Genomic DNA, 17,103 nt, shown 5'->3' with positions numbered 1-17,103 from the left:
TATGCTCAAATAAATGTGTTAGTCTCTAAGGTGCCACAAGTACGCCTTTTCTTTTTGTGAATACAGACTAACATGGCTGCTACTCTGAAAACTGTGTAGTTAGTTTGTTTAGCACTAGGGTAAAAGTTGCAGAAGTGCTTCTTAAATTACTCTTCAGCTAATTAAAGAGATGTTTCGGTAGGTACTTTAAGTGGCATGACTAGTGTATTGCTATAAGAATGATGGTAGTGAACAGGGTAAACTGATTTCAATCAGTGACTTAAATCACCAATTTTAAAATCACAATTTAAATTAGCAAGCAGGCAGCCTTGAGTTAAATCATGTTTTGTATTTGTACTTTAGTTCTTTTCCTAAAGAAAGGTAGAATCTCATGGGATGGTAACAATTAAAACATGTTGATTTCCAACTAATTATAGCCTTTACACTAAGTTCGGCGCTTCTTCTTGCTAGCCAGGATGATGCACTATCACTCTATACTTTTGTTTAAGCAATTATAAAGCTTAACTTATACTTATTCAGATTCTTAATTTTTACCTTTTGTTGTTAGAATGAAGAGGAATGATGCACTTATTTACTAGAGAATTTTTTTTTTACTTGCAATTTGCATCTTTATTTGGATGGAAATTCAAACAATTAAAAATGCACAAAAACAGTATTTTCAATTTTTTTCCAAATATTAACGCTACATAAGAAAAAATGTTCAATAAAAATGTTAATATTTTTTTCATTTATAATTGATTATACAAAGGAAATATCTATGGTCAGTGAATACTGATTGTTCCTGATTACCGTCTCCTTTTAGATTTTAGAAATAGTAGATCTCATTCTGTTCTTATTCATGGAAGAAGAAAACAAGCTTTCCAGCTTTTTACATTTCCCAATTTTTTTTCTTAATTTTGAATGAACTACTCATTGAACTGAACTAGTTGAACAAACTGAAATAAGGAAAATATTCTCTGCGCCTGCAAAAGAGGCTACTGCTATCAAAAGCTGGGTTAGCACTTCAAACAAACTTGTTCCAAATGCTTAGCCAGTGACTTCCACCAGTTCAGTGGTTTCATTTTCTTTAAAACTTTGCAACAAACACGTACAGCTAAATAGTTTCTGTATTTAAATTATTTTAATAGATTAGAGTTTAGTTCTTAATATAGGTTATCAATTGTATTATAGGTATATTTTCAAAAAAGAAACCTGTATTTAAAAAATGCAATTTAAATATAAAAATCTGATCTAACCTCATCTGATTTTTAATCATCATGTTAGTGAACAGTCTTCAGAGTGAGCGTAAGCAAGGATGAACTCATTCTGCACAAAATTTAATAGAAATAATTAAAAATAAAAATCTTGGGATTTATACAGGTGGAAATGAGATATATCCTGGCAAAAGATCTCATCACTGCCAGTACATAACCACCTAAAAGGATTACAATATATGAAAATTCTGGTCAACATATTATGTGACCAAAGAAAATATTGCAGTGACCTAAATAACACAGCAGTGGACAAACCAGAGTCACGGGTGTTTTGCAGGTATTTGATTAAGATTAACCTTACACAAAATTATACACATTGCTGTATTTGCCAAAAATCTACAATACAGTAGTCCATACTATCCTGAGAAAGGTAAAAAACTTTTTGGAATCCTAGCTACCTACTTTTGGGGAGGGATGGTTCATGAAAAACAAAGTTAACAATCCACAATAAAAATAGCAAGGTCTTCCCAATGCTGCAGTAGGCCTTAACTAACTTCATAAGATAATCTAGTCTCAACAGCATGTAAATAAGCAATTTTTATTAACAAAATTCAAAAAACAACTTGACACATGGAATTATCTGTCCTTTATTTATATACAAGTGAATCTTGTACCATTATTCCTTTCTGCTACAAAACCATATTTTCACAACTACCTAATTTAGAAAGACAACTTATTTTAAAAATCACAAATTAAATGTACGAATTTAAGTTGTATAAATTAGTAACATTCAATTTCTGGTGTCTCACCACAATGAGCAATTTATTTAATAAACGATGCAATTTTTTTCTGTTTTAATTCAACTTTTTCATATCAAAACACTATGTTCAAGTCATAGGGATTTTGGTTTTTTAATACCCAATTTACATTTTTAAAGAGTTTGTAGTATTTAAACCCCATTTTGATATAATAATAACTGAAAAAAGTTGAGTTACTTGATTTTAAACCTTTGTTAGTGGCTTATTTTTACAACCATTAACATGCCACACATATAAAACATTAACTCATTTTTCTGCCAAGACTAAAATTAGATTAATTGTGGGTTTCTGTATAATCTGATGGGGTCTCAGTTTTAGTTCCTGTACTTCTCCGGAACTCAAGCAAGTCCCTCTTTCCCCATTATCTTGAGGTTACTGAACATTCCATTTGTACACATCTCTGATCTTGGCTCCACTCAGTTTACACATTTACATTTAAATCTAGATTTTGTCTCTTCATTGTGACCCTGGGACCTCTTGATGCCAACTGGCAGAGGGCACAGAGGAGGTGCATTGAGGTTTATATATGGTGCATAGGGATCCCTTGGGTCCAATGTTACATAATAATGTGCCAAAGTGTAGCATGAGAGGTCTCTACCAACAGCCATAAAACACTGGTCATCCTAACCATTGTGAGATGTCTGTGCAGTTAACATTTAAAGAGTCATGTATCTATGCTGAAAATTATGCCCACAAGTCGAAGCATGAAGGGGCATCTGAATGTTTAGTATATCTGGCACGTAAATACCTTGCAACTACAACAGTGCCATGCGAATGCCTGTGCTCACTTTCAGGTGACATTGTAAGTAGGAAGTGGGCAGCATTCTCTCACGTAAATGTAAATGAACTAGTTTGTCTTAGTGATTTGCTGACCAAGAAGTAGGACTGAGTGGATTTGTAGATTCTGAAGTTTTACATTGTTTCGTTTTTGAGTGCAGTTATGTAAAAAAAACTACGTTTGTAAATTGCACTTTCACAATAAAAAGACTGCACTACAGTACTTGTATGAGGTGAATTGAAAAATATTATTTCTTTTGTCGTTACAGTGCAAATATTTGCAATCAAAAATATAAGTGAGCACTGTGCACTTTGTATTCAGTGTTGTAGTTGAAAACAATATATTCAAAAATGTAGAAAAATGACCCAAAAATATAATAAATTTAAAGTGGTATTCTATTATTTTTAATAGTGTCATTAAGACTCCGATTAACCATGACTTTTTTTAAATCTAGTTTGTTTTCTGTTAATCACATGCATTAACTGCAATTAATTGACTGCCCTACTATAAACAAACCTAAGTGGAGCAGTGATGAAACTGGTAAGCTGTGTACTACTGCTTTGGGAGCAGCAGATCTCTAAATTCCGTGAGTGTCCAGTGGAACACGGGGTGGACACTCCAGAGAGATGCTTGGAGGGCTCAGGGGATGGAGTGCTCCTATTCCTTACCTGCAGAGGGACAGCAAAACCTGCACAGGCCAAGAGGGGAGTGCTTGTGTTGCCCATGGCTGGTGGAGTCAAGGAGCTAACCCCTGGCAGGCACTGAAAGTTTCCTCCCATAAAGGCCGGTGGTAGCGAGATGCCTCACAACCCTGAGCACTCCCAGGAACCATCACAATCATACTTTGTAACACAGATACCCAAAATTCAGTATGCCTCCAGATTGTGTCCTGTTACTCTTCTCTAGTAGATAGTGCAGACACAACTCAGGAAAACACTTAGGTACATTCTTAAGATCATCCCTGTTCAGGAAAGTTCCTAAGCATGTACTAGGACATGACTAAGTACTTAAACTCCATTGAAGTGCTTTCCTGGATAGGTATGCTTTCCTGAATCTACAGCCATGGGAACGCCAAAACATAACTACACGTTTATTTTCTGATGTTCATAATGTTTACTTACCATTTATTTCGTTCCCAACTTATCTTTATTTCCATATTATCCCCTTCATTAGTGTATGTTGCACATATCTATTAGAAAATCACTGTAAACGTAGGAATAGTATAAGCCCTTAGTACAAAGAGCTAAGATTTCCAGACACTAATCCTTGCATCCTATTTCTCCCCCTCCCATTTCTGGCACAATTCTAGCAAATGGGTTCATCAATAATAAGTATTGTAAAGAACCATCCTAGAGTGGGTGGGGAATGAACCAATTTTTTCCAGATCCTTTTATGATTCAATGCGGAAAGTACCGGGCTTTTCAAAAAAAGCCATTTAAACTATGCTCTTGAATTATGCTCCCTGCCACTGTGCAGCAACCACATCAAGAATCAGCTATTTAATGAATACACACATTATATATTTCAGTTTATCAAGATAAGGTACGAAAAAAAAATCACAGTAAGCAGAAGAGCCCTTCAAATAACGTTTCATCAAAGACATTAAATTTAAGTCGAAATCTAAATTTGGTAACTATGACAGCATAACATTTATTTTGACAAAATATCTAATTTTCAACTGTTAAATGCAAAAGCTGACCAAAGCAGATACCACAGTTAACAAGGAACATTCGCTTACATTTTCTTATACCTGATTCCAACAATACAGAAGAATAATTTACCTAAACTCTGTCTCTGGAAAGAATGCTCTGGATACTACTTTTTATTAGCGGATAACCACTTTGAATGAACATGGTAATCTTGTTTAGAATTTCAGGATCTACACAGATGGTGTCCTCATTTAAAACCTACACTGCCTTGTGGTCTGAAGTGCATCAAGTTGCATTTTTTTAACCTTTCAAATAATGTTCTGGGTTCTAAAATAAGAGATGACCAGATCAGCAGCACATCTGTTTAACCATATGTTTTAACTCCAGTTGTTCAAATATTCTTCACATTAGTTCCATACACAGGTATGAGGTTTCTTCCCTGCCCTGGGCTGGGAGGGAAAGTGATCAGTTGCTGACAAAGTTAAAGTTACACAAGGAATTCACACTAAAACGTAACCTACCTTAACCATTTGTATAGTCTGGTGGGGCATGTCCTCTGGATTCTAAATATCCATTAACTTTCCATTAACTTCCCCCCCAAGAAAGGTATCATTTGTGAGATACCATAATAAGAGCTTGTCTTATTGCTTTGCAACAAGCACCTTACTCACACTATTCCCAGAACTGTCCACACGGTCTTGACATCCATTTGCTTGGTGCACAGACAAACAAGAGATAGCAATGTTGGCTTCTACTACAATAGAAAGAAGGGGAGCAATAGAAGGAAAGTACAATATGAAACAGACAATTTAGCATAGAAGTATTTTTTCCCCCAGATTCTAAAATGAGGGGGGTAAATAACCATGAAAAAGTTAAAGGGTCACTGCCTCTACCTTCAAGTCCAAAGTTTAAAAGCCATAGTTTAAAATGTTCTCTTTTCTTTTTGGTTAATTATTTTAAAAAATCCATTCTCCTAGGTAGCCAAAACTAAAGATTTCAGAACCATTCCACATATGCAAATATATCACACCTTTGAAGGGAACACTCATGCAGCTTCCCTTCAAAGTGTGGTTGACCACACAACCACTCCCAGTTCTTCATAGTCCATTTGCACGAAAAGCCATTATGTGGCTTCACGTTCGTGTGCATCACCAATTCCATACCAAATTTACTCAGCTCACAATAATTTTTCCACATTTTTCGCAATTTTTCCAAAACTACAGCCCTTCAACTTCACACTGGGCTCAAAGTCAGGCTGGGCTCTTTCTCACACCTCACCAGTGACAGAAGTTCTGCAGGCCAAAGTATGCTCTGTGTGCCACCTGTGCCAACCTACTTTCCTAAGAATTATGCCCTCTATCAGTTACATGTGGGCAACCCATTGGTTGTCAGTAGAATTGCAGAGATGTAATAGATGGTATTATTTGGCCTTCAACATATTACTTGCGAGAAAGCACAAAAAGGAAAGAGCCCAACTTGACTTTCAGAAGTCAGAGTAAATTTGTATGGAAGACAAAAAAGCAACATCTATTTCACTGTAAACGGAGCAAATCTGAGGTGGCATAAGTGATAAGAAAGAACATGGAACCCCAGAAGGGCTTTCCCCCCTAAGCAGTTACTTCTCTTCCTTACACATTGTAAGGAAGGGAGAGATCTCCAACAGACCCTTTCAAGAGATCTGGAGTAAGCACTGATAATGTGTTTCTCAATGCCATTGAAGAGGATCAGCTACATTTGGGGCAGCAATGTTGGCAGGATTTTGGAAAAGAGACTTCACATCACTCCCAAGACATTGTATCCAGAGTCAGGATACAGACTGAAGAGGATGGATAGAAGGTATGGCGGAATAGATCAGGACTTGATGGTGTACTAGGACAGCTTGAGGGACTGGGTTATAACTTGCACGGGGGGGTGAGGGGGGTGTGCCAACAGTGAGGATTTTCTTGATGGGTTGAGAGAGGGAAGTCTGAACTAGCCAAAGAAGTCAGGGTCACAAATTGCTAGAAGCAGGCACCTATGAAGAAGGCAAGATCACATCAAGGAGAAATAACTGGGATAAGGTGGTTCTAAGACTTAAGGAAGTTGACCAGAAATCAGGCACACAGAGGTGAGTCAAGTCCCAAGACATTCTGCTAGGGCTTGGGCAATAAGACACTAGTATCATAGGATAGAATTTCTTCTTACAGTCCTGGCATTTTGGAGTCAGGATAAAGTAGACAGAGTGAACACCTGCTCTGAACATGTGTAGAAATCTGAAATATAATATAAACATAAGAAAACAGATTGTTTTAATACCTTTATTAATATTTGATAATACATAATCAAAAGACACCTTTCTATAAAACACCAGCAGTCAAGCTGCAGGTTACAGAGCACCAAAGATTACATTACACAATGCTGGTGCAGAGCAGAAGTATCAAAATACCAACAAAAAACTATTTTTTAAAAGTGTTAACAAAAAAATTTACTTTCATGAATGGAAATAAATTTGATATGGACAGTTTTAAGTTTTCAAGGGGTTGCAACAAAGTCAACTAATTTTTTTAAAGCTTAAAAATATTTTTTAAAACTTGACATGTCGTCTTTAGAGACTTTATCATTAAAACAATTCTCACTAGGTGTGCAGAGTAATTTAGATTATCCTTCACCAAATAAAGTTTATTTAATACTTCAATTCAGAGGAGGATGCCTATTCAGGAAGGGTACTTAAGCATGTGCTTATCTTTAAAATCAATGGGACTTAGTCAGATACTTAGGTCCTCATCCAGGACAGCACTTATACCAGCAGTGTTTTAAGATCACATATTTTGCCTTTTTTTTCTTGGATTTAAAGATGTTTAGTCCTGAAGCTCTACAATTGGATTTTAAGTCTCTGCAGGCAAAAAAAAAAAAAAGTCAAAATAAACGTTGCATCCAATGAAGTGAGCTGTAGCTCACGAAATCTTATGCTCAGATAAATTTGTTAGTCTCTAAGGTGCCACAAGTCCTTTTCTTTTTGCGAATACAGACTAACATGGCTGTTACTCTGAAAGTTATTCAATATGCATAAGTGAGATACTGACTTCAAAGACAGACAGCTTTCTTTAAAAAGTTAAATACATCTTCACTTTTGATTTACCACACTGAACTTTGTATGGCATCACCACACAATTGTGTTTGTGGATTAAAGAAATCAGTAAATCAGTTCATTTTAAATCAGTTACTGCAGTCCAACAAACATTTTATCAATTTTCTAAAAAACATAAAATTATAAATTGTATATTTTACAGATTATATGACTACAGCAGAAATCAGGATGTAAGCAATAAGCAGTTTGATAGCTATTCTTGGCAAAGGAAAAGCCACATGAATGATTTTTTAATTTGAAAGGGCCCAATTTAAGTAAATCCAATGTGAATGGCTCACTACGTAAGTATGTATTTAAGCAACACTATCTAAATAATTAGTTTTAGACAATATACTTCAACTGAAATGTATTCCAGCATGATAAGAAATCACAACTGCCGTGAAGTTGTAGCCTGGGGGCTGTGTTAAGACTGTTAGGCAATTTAGGTATGCTGGTTAATTTAATGAAAGATCTAGGCATTAGTCAAAAACATTTCATGGTGAACGGATTTAAGAAACTAGGTGGAAGGAGGCACAAGCATCTGATCAGTTTATTCCAACTGCCAGAAGTAGATCGTAGAGAAAAAAACAGGATGCTCTTCCGCTATTGGTAAAGAGTAATGTTAATCCCCTACAGGAACTTCCAAAACTATTTTAAGGGGTTTTTTTGAAATCTGAAGAAATAAACCTTGTTCTTCAGCGCCCATTTCCTAAACTGGAAAGTTTGCTTATGACGTTCAGTAATATGCTTCAAGTAATGCCAGACATATTACTTATTTCTCAGCTGATCTAGCACCACACTGAACTGAATTTGGATACAGAAATTATCTTATAAAGAACTGCTACATACTGATGTACAGAATAGGCTTTCCCCCAAAAAACCTTAAAAGCCACACTGAATTATATCTCCACATCTCTCCTGAGCCATCCAAAACACTTAAATGTAAGTAAACAATTTGCTTCAATTTGTAGAAATTTCAAACATGTAATACTGTACATCTTGGTATTTTGACAGTTTGGGCTCAATTCTTTCCTAAAAACCCAGGGAAGAAGAAACTGATTAAATAAATCCATTATTTTTCATAAGTTCTCTTTACAGATATACTTTATAGTTACAGAAATTGAACCAGAAGTGCAAGAAGGGGGGTTGGTCTTATAAGAGCAGCGGTGTCTGGAGCACGAGAGAAGCAGGTTTCAGATTCCTCTGAGGTCTCCTATGCAGAGGATGAGGAGGCCCAACGTCACTTAATTTGAGATTTGAAGATCTGCTCACAGTAGACTTGCAAGCTTTATCAATGTATTTACTTGAACCATGGGGCAGCAAGGTAAGAGGGGCCAGATCAAACAAACATTCTGCATAACACTTCAGTGAAGAACTACAGGAGACCAGAGTGTCTCCTGAATGAACATTTATTTCCTAGGAGCTGAAATCTATCTGGGCTTCCACCCCGAAGACAGCCAATATTCTGGCTCTAAGGATCCTGCATGTTCTGGAAAACAAAAACAAAACAAAAAAACCCTCCTCTTCCAAAACCTGATTTGTGTCAGGGAATCTTACTTGTGAAAGGTCAAGATTCAAGAATAGTGCTTCATTATCTGGAATCTTAGAAGGCCCTCCTCAAGGTCTTTCCACTGAGGGCTCATGGCACTGTAAGAGCTGAAAGTTCATGCAGCAATTTTTGGGGAGTGAGGAGGGAGAGAAGAGCCGAGCCACTGGAGCCACCTGGTTAGTATTGAGTGCAACATAATTCTAGCTGAATTGTCTTGGTATGAAAGAAGAACGGGGGAAAAGAGGCCTGGACCTTTGAGGCTGCAAAAGCCCTCTTAGAATCCCACTGCTCAATGCAGGGCTGATCTCTGTGGTTACAACCAGGGGACACCCAGAACAGCCTGTCTGCCTCAGTTATGACACAGGTGGAGACGGGGAGGTCTGACAGTAGGCAGTCTGAGGGAGAGGGAGCTGCTGCATGTCATGTGAAGTGAGGAGGGAGAGCTTACAGTTAAGCTCCTACTCAAAAAATCTCCCCACTAAAATCATTCTCTGGGCCATTGGCACAGCTGCAGGGAGGGGTCAGCAACATCCCCTTGGACCAGTGAGTTCTTGCCCTCGCACCCTGCTCCACTGTAGTCACACAGACAAATCAAAGCATATGGGGACTTGCCAAATCCAGCAATGCAAAAACTAGTAAATCAGATTTTCCTGGCTGAGAGAAAAAAAAGTGTCTGGGTCTGCCTACATGGTTTCCACAGTCATAGTATCTCAGCTCCTTTGTGCAGAGAGGGGAGAGGAAGAGCAGTAGGAGAGCCTACAGCACAAAGCAGTACTGTCAGTTGGGGCTGGAGACCATGAGGTGCACATACAAACCCCTCAACAGGGAGCTTTCCAAACTACAGCGAAGTGGGTGGGGAGAGAAATGCCTTCCCTATTTCTCAAAAATCTGTTGAGCCAAAAGCTCTACCCCTCTCAGTCTAGAAAGGTGAGCAACAAAGAAGAAAGGGCAAAGAACTAGCCAAGTCAGTCCTCCACACTTGAGATGGCAGCAATACAAGCGGCTATCCCCAAGTGGGCTCTACCTACCTGCAACACTGATGGAGGGTTCAAGAATTCAGTGTCTATCCAGGGAACAAGGGAGGAGCAAATCCTGGAAGCTGATCCTTCCCCAAAGGAAATCTCATTTTGACTCTGCAACTTGGGAGCTTCTGCCTGAAACTGACTCACTGATATTTCTTGGATTCTTGTCTTCTTCCTTTCTTCAATCATCTTTCTCGTTGGTTTCTTCCCTTTGCTTTGGGGGTCAGCTGGAAAAAGAATGAAGCAGAAGACTAAAGGCATGACTCCATAATTCCAGGACAAAGAGGTAAGACTGACGGTGAAGGAGAAGCGTATTTGATACCTTCTGAACAACAGCTTCTTTACAGGTTTTTCAACGCTCTGATTTGTCAAAAATGGCTAAAATCTTGCAATTTTTTAAAAATTGCCAATAGGCTAAGACCAAGCACAAGAGGTTTTTGTCCAGAAAGGTTTTTTCCATGTTGTTACAAGTAGAGCTGGTCAGAAAATTTTGAACTTGTCCAAATTTTGTAGAAAAACTCAACTTCCACAATTCTTGCTCTTCCTTCCATTTTCTGACAAGCTCTAATTATAATCAGAGTATCTACTATTGCAACATAATGAACAGCTCCCCACAAGATTAAGCAGAAAGAAGCTGCAAGATGAAAAGGTGTTTGTACTTACCTGGAAGTTTCCTTTAAATTGTCCCCTCTTTTCTTAGGGGTACTAGTCCACAGCTCCAATAGGAAGGTCTTCCTCTCTACTTGCAGAACCAGACCCATCAATCACTGGCAGCAAGGTAAAACTCACTTCCCCTCCTGAAAGCCCACCAGATGGGAAACTTCAACAGCTAATATGGTACTGTATACTTGTAACTACACATAATGCCTACTGTAGAACACAAGAACCTCCGCAATCCCTGTGTTACTGTTTTGCATTCCTAGACCAAATTTTTCTTCCCTGGGGAGCTGGATCTGTGATGCTTTGCTACCTGAAGAAAGCAAGTGTTCAGGTAATTAATCTTCCTTTTCTTTAGCACAGAAAGTTCCATAGATCTTTAAGATTTTACCAGCACTGCATCGCTGGAGTGATGAGGCATGGCAGCTGAAGTGACTGCAAATATATGCTTATTTACTTTAGTCTGCTTTTGTTCACCGAGGTAAACAAGTACCTGAAGTAAATGAATGAGTAAGGTGGCTCTGAAGAAGTTGTTTTACTTGTAGATGATGAAGAAAGATCCTACCTCTTTCATCAGTTCACCTTCAGACACTGAATACGATGAAGACTGTGTTTAACATGGGAGCTTTTGCCCAATAGCAAGATCTTGTAGACAATTGAGGATGCACTGTTTTAGTTGAATTTCATGATCTCTGCCTGAATATTTGAATTTTACCACCATCATGTTGGTTCACTTCTTTCCAGAGATTAAAATGGTGGACATGAATGTGGCTGAGCATCATCTCTTTTTAATTATGGTTTGCCTCTCAAGAGCCACATGCAGCCTAGTCAAGCCTGCTTGGCCCTTTATGCATGACAAGCCCTTGTGGAGAAAAAGGTCTGTCCTGCTTTGGAGGAAAAGTAGCTGACCTAGCAAGATACTGATCAGGTCCAGGCAACGGGGTTTTCTTAGCCAATATATCATCTTTGCTCTCTCTAACAGTCTACATCATTCTGGATAGGAGTGGAAAAAGGAGAGAAGAAAAATTGTAGTATATGCAGTGCTCTTTGGGACAGAACTTCTGATGCTATGTATTTGATAGCTGAATACTCAGAAAGGATAAAAATAATTCATGTATTACACGGTGAATAAAAGTCTCACTGGTCGTATCTGATGACTGCCACTACTTTGCTTCTAAAAGAGTCTTCATGTTGCTGGAAGATGTTGCTTGCACGTCCACCTTCCAGTACTGTAGTGACATGTAATGTCTGAGTATCGCACTGCAGGCCCTGGTGCTGGCTGACAGGTACTGGGAGTCCAAAGAGGCATCCAAACACAAACAAAACTTCCACAGTATTGAACCCAGCCTAAATTCTCTCCTGGTGCTAAGCAGTAGTGCACCCAAAGAATAAATCAATCCACCCATCCAAGAATTTGCTAAATAAAGCAAGGAGATGCATGCGATGGCCTGGCTCATTCCCTTGTAGTTTTCTCTCAGGCAGGAATCTACCTTCGGATCCCTGGAGTCTCTCGTAAAGGAGTGGCTAGCCGTTCAATGCACATACGTGCTTTTTATCCTTTCCAAGGGAGTTCCTAAGTTTGCATAGGTTTACCTTGAGGACTCAGGAATAGGAAGATGGGCCCTGGTTTGTATGTTCTGGCTACCATATACTCTGATGGGACTTTTGAACTCCTGCGGTCACATTAGTTGGATGCTGCTATATAGATGTATGTCTCTGGGAGGGGGACAGCTAGATTCTTCTGCATCTTTTTGGAAGCTTGTGGGATGGTGTATTTTACTTAGCCTTTCCTTTTTCCAGCTTCTTCTTTTTCAGATTTGGAGGGACAGAGGGAAAAGATCTAGGTCTGATGCACCTGAATTCCTCTTAGATGTGTCACAAACATGGTTCCTTCTACCTTTGAGGTATGTGCTTATCCAGGGAAGTCTACTTTCTTGCCCCTATTTGGGTTATTTTCATGAGGGCCATTGGAAGAGACTCAAGATGCTGAACTGTGCTTGGACCAGCAGGGTAGGTCCCATATATTTACTGGGAAAAGAATTCACCGATTCCTTTGACGTGGAGGGCTGTGTTGGGTTCTTCCTCGCTGGTGGAGAAAGAGCATCATGGTTACACCACCACCAGGGAAACACAGGCTGACTCAGACTCTGGTAGATGGGCACAACAGATAGATTTAGAAAGTGGACTGATGGTCTATGGTACCCTTTTCTGCCTTCTGTCTGGTCCACTGGCTGTACTGCGTGCTGGTCGGCTTCCTTTCACAGCCTTTTGTGGAGAGGCAAGAGGCAATGCTGTTGCTCCACATGATGAACTGCTTTTATTGTTGATGGGGACTCTGGGAGTACAGCAGCTCCCTCTGATGTCTTGCCTGAGCTGGCCTCACTCTATTGCCCCTAATAGGATAGGGTCGACTGCCACTCAGTAATTCTTGGGATTAGGGAGAAAGTGGCACCTGTTTTTCTGTATCTTTCATGGCTCTGCTCAGAACCTCACGAAGTAGGCCTACACAAGCCTGTGTATGACCACTATGGAAGCCCTGTCTGGAAGACAGACAACAATCCCCAGAGACGCATTTGGTAAGTAGAGAAGAGCATAAGCAGAAAAGCTTCCCTTTTCCTTTCTTCTTTGTCTATTTGTTTGCCATGGTGAGAGCAGCATTCGTCAGAGCGCACACCGCTGCAGCACCTCAAAGGAATGCAGAATCAAAAGTCTAATTCCAGATACCCAGCTGCTAAACCAGATGCATTTTAACCCTTTAGATCCACTGAATTCTTTTGCTTTGTTTAAAAATGTAACTGATCATCTGCAGCAGTGAAATAGGAGACACCTATCCGCAATTACAGATGCGGAAGTAAAAGGGCAGGTTCTATAGGAGAAGTGATTTTTATCCTGCTTCCAGTTATTGACAGGTCTGGTTCTACTTCCAGGACTGCAAGTAGGCTGAAAATCCACTATAGGATTTGTTGATCTGCCTATGCTAAAAAAAAGCTGTTTTGAAAACCATGTACACAATATAATACCAACAAAGTAAATCCTGGCAAAATAATGTCTTCTTTTGGCACCAGTATGAAACATACATGAATTGTTAAAATATCAACAATGGACATGTCAGAATGATTGCTTAGCACTGAGTTCTGTTAGCTATTGACACTAATTATGGAAAAATTGAATTTTTAAAAAAAAGTGGAAAAATGGCTTTTGAACAATACAGCAGCTACATTTTAAGGGTCTGTTAGCATTTCCCTTTAGAAACCTACTTTGAGGTGTTTTATAACGCAGCTGAATAAAACATGCTTAAGGCTGAAACTTGGCATAAAATGTCTCAGAAGCAATTTTAGTTTCTTTTAAAAGCAAACTAGGTTTAATTATTTGAGACATCTACAAAAACAACATGTGATCCTGACTCTCCCTTGGGGTGGTCACAAGAATCAGTAAGGTTATCCTAATTTTACATCTTCAGTAATTATCTCGGAGTTAAGGTAAACCAAATGTGAATGAAACAGAGATCAATGGGGAGGTATTGCAAATACCAGGAGAAAAGAAAAAGGATAAAGAGATCTAGAGAGGTAGAAAATATGAGCAGGAAATAAAATTAGATTCAAAAAAATCAGAAAATGTACAAGCTAAGGGCTTATCTACACTGGAATAACGGACATACGGAAAAAAAACTAAGTAAGTGCACCTTAGCTAAGCAGCAACTAAAAGGAACATGGTAACATCTGAAGTGCGTAAATATCAAGAAAGGAGAAGAATTTAAGGTGATATAAGAGGATATAACTAGGAGCAATAGAATGAAACTTAGCCTATTGAGGAAAATGTCCTGACAAGAAAATCTTGTAGACTATGGAACAGTCGTCCACATGAAGAAGTGAATGGCCCATTTTCTTTAGACATTTAAAATTACACTGAATTAAGTACTAGAAATGTACTGTGGGAACAAGCACACATTGACAACAGGACAGACTAGATGAGACCACAAGAAATTTTTTTTTTCCCCTTTCTGATCACTGGACTATCAGCAGTGTAAGTGTCCTGGTGTTAAGAGCTTTTGATGGCATAAAACATTGGTTTCTAGCATCAATAAGTCTTGAAACAACAGTCACTACAGTGGAGGAAAAAGGAAGCAAAATGATAATCTGAATAGTTGATTTTGAGGTCAAATATCACACAGCCTACCATGAAAAGAAACAAATGCCATATACCATCAGAATGCTCAGAATTGCAACTTTCCAGTTTGTATAAAGCTTTGGTTTCTGACCATTTTGCTCTAGCAGAGCATTTGTGTCACCAGTTTGGGAGCTCTGCTACCAATGATGTGGACCATATCAGATTAGAATATATTTATTTTATTAAATTAGCGCAGAATATAACACATCCTGGGGCAGTGCAGTTTTCAATCCTTGGATGACCATCTCTAATTTAGAGAGTTTCACAGAGTTTCCATCATACCTATCAACTTCTGTGTCACATTTGCACAAATCTGAAGTATATTTCTCTTGCCTATGTTAGAGTCAAGAGAACATGCATAGGAGCAGTAAATGCATGGGAGTAATGAGGCTGAATCATGATTGATTATAACAAATGATTAATGAAAGAATTATTATGCATAAACGTAGTCATTTGATAACATTATGATTTTGGCTTTTAAAAAAAATAACAAGTCATTGATATAGTGGTCCGAAAACCTCACTTTTAAAAGTCATTTTAAGTTACAGGTAGCATATTTTAAAATCCTTAGTAGAAGGGGCTATCAAGGTTGGCTTTTTTTTTTATTATTGTTTCTTTTATTTTTTCCTTCCTTTCAAAGTTTGTATGCCAAGTGTAGCCGACAGCGAACTTCAGCAGACTAGTTAATAAAGCATTTTAAACCAGACTTTAATAGTCAGATCTCATTGGCACTAACATAAGTCCACTGTAAAAAAAAAAAGAAAATGCCCTTTCAATTTTCAGGAAATTGTAAAGCCTCAAGTTGTTCTGAAAAAAGTATTAGAATTGGTAAAAGAAATAAAAAATTGTTTTTGAAACAAAGATAAAGTGGGTTTTCTTTTGTTTTTGTTTTGTTTTTTTGAAGGGAAACAAAACAAAACCAAGTTTACCAACATATTGGTATACACATATATCCTTAACATACTAAAATTATTGTGCAAAACTTGCAATTTCTTTATTAATAGCGGCTTTCATTTTACTTCTCAGAATTCAGTGCTCTGTTTACTTGATTCAGTTATACCTGCAATTAGCTTATGTATTTTTTTTCTATACCATTTGATTTTGTACCTTGCTGATTTTCCACTCAATACTCTGAATTCTCACATTTCTCCTAAACTTCTCTAGTCTTTCAACCAGTTTTCTGTTTGGGTCAAGTTCCAAGTTTTTGTGCTACAGATGAGCAGTGTGAAGGGTAACCACTCCAATAAGGCTACCTGCATTTTTCAAACTGAATTTTGAAGATGACATTTTGCTAGTCTATTCTCCTTTGGTATTTACGCCTGCTCTTCTCCATGACTCTCCTCTGATGTTTGTAATTTCTGGAGAACTCAAATATAGCAAAAAGTAAAGAAAGTTTGCATCCCTTACATGTAACCATCCTACTCTCAATAAATATAGATCACTGCCATTAATGCTAGTGGAGAATTACTCATTGTGCACGGAAAAGAAAGAATCCTAAATAGACTACTTTTTGTAGCATTCATTCAAAAATGTAAGTGCTACCCTATTTTGAAAAGGGACTCAACGATGGCATTGTAAGGTTCCATGTTTATTGTGTTTCATGTCAAATGTTCTCAACTTTCAGGGGAAAAGATTGTTTCCTATCAGCCTCGCAATCTCAGCCTGGAATATGAGACTCAAGCTGGATTCTTTTCTTGTCTTTACCAGCAATAAAGGATGAGGCGGATTTGGGCCCTCAGTTATACCAGTTTACTAATTGGAACTTAATCTTATTGCTGAGGCACAAGCAGATCCTTGATGTTCTCATAGTTGTGTTGGTTCTGCTAACAGGAGTACAAAGTGATAAAGCTTATTTTAGTCTAATGTGTGCAGATATGATTGAATACATATGGGGAACAATTTAAAGCCCTGACCTTGCAAGTGACCAGTGTGCCCATGCACTATGTACTGCAGGATCAGGGCCCAAGATCTGGTAAGAAGGTTCAATTTTTAGTCATTTTTCAGAGTAGAGTCACACTTCAAAAGTTGCTGATTTCACCAATCTTATTACACATGTAAGATATTAACAGTATATAAAGTAAAGCTGATGATCTTCCCACAGAGCTTAGTCAAAGTTATATTCAGTTGTACTGAATATTCTTGAAGTAGTTCTGCAATAATTTAG

The 17,103-nt window shown here is 38.1% G+C and overlaps 1 protein-coding gene across 11 annotated transcripts in view; it reads right to left on the bottom strand.

The window, feature by feature from the left end:
* Positions 1-17,103, bottom strand: part of TSC22D1 (TSC22 domain family member 1) — a 133,914-nt gene that overhangs the window by 79,352 nt on the left and 37,459 nt on the right. The window contains exons 3-4 of one of the 11 annotated variants that reach the window (XR_012159026.1): positions 16,853-16,908; positions 6,722-7,310 (exon numbers count right to left, since the gene is read on the bottom strand). The exons of 6 other annotated variants lie outside the window; for them this stretch is intronic. The gene's annotated coding sequence lies outside the window, so the exon portion shown is untranslated. Of the gene's footprint in view, positions 1-3,551; positions 5,193-6,721; positions 7,311-10,121; positions 10,343-10,676; positions 16,909-17,103 lie in introns of those variants that run through there. 4 more of the 11 variants (XR_012159012.1, XM_073344783.1, XM_073344763.1 and 1 more) reach the window with 4 other exon arrangements.

The sequence above is a fragment of the Lepidochelys kempii genome, chromosome 1, assembly GCF_965140265.1.
Source record: "Lepidochelys kempii isolate rLepKem1 chromosome 1, rLepKem1.hap2, whole genome shotgun sequence".
Classification (NCBI taxonomy): domain Eukaryota; kingdom Metazoa; phylum Chordata; order Testudines; family Cheloniidae; genus Lepidochelys; species Lepidochelys kempii.
This window is presented reverse-complemented; position numbering and strand designations above follow the sequence as displayed.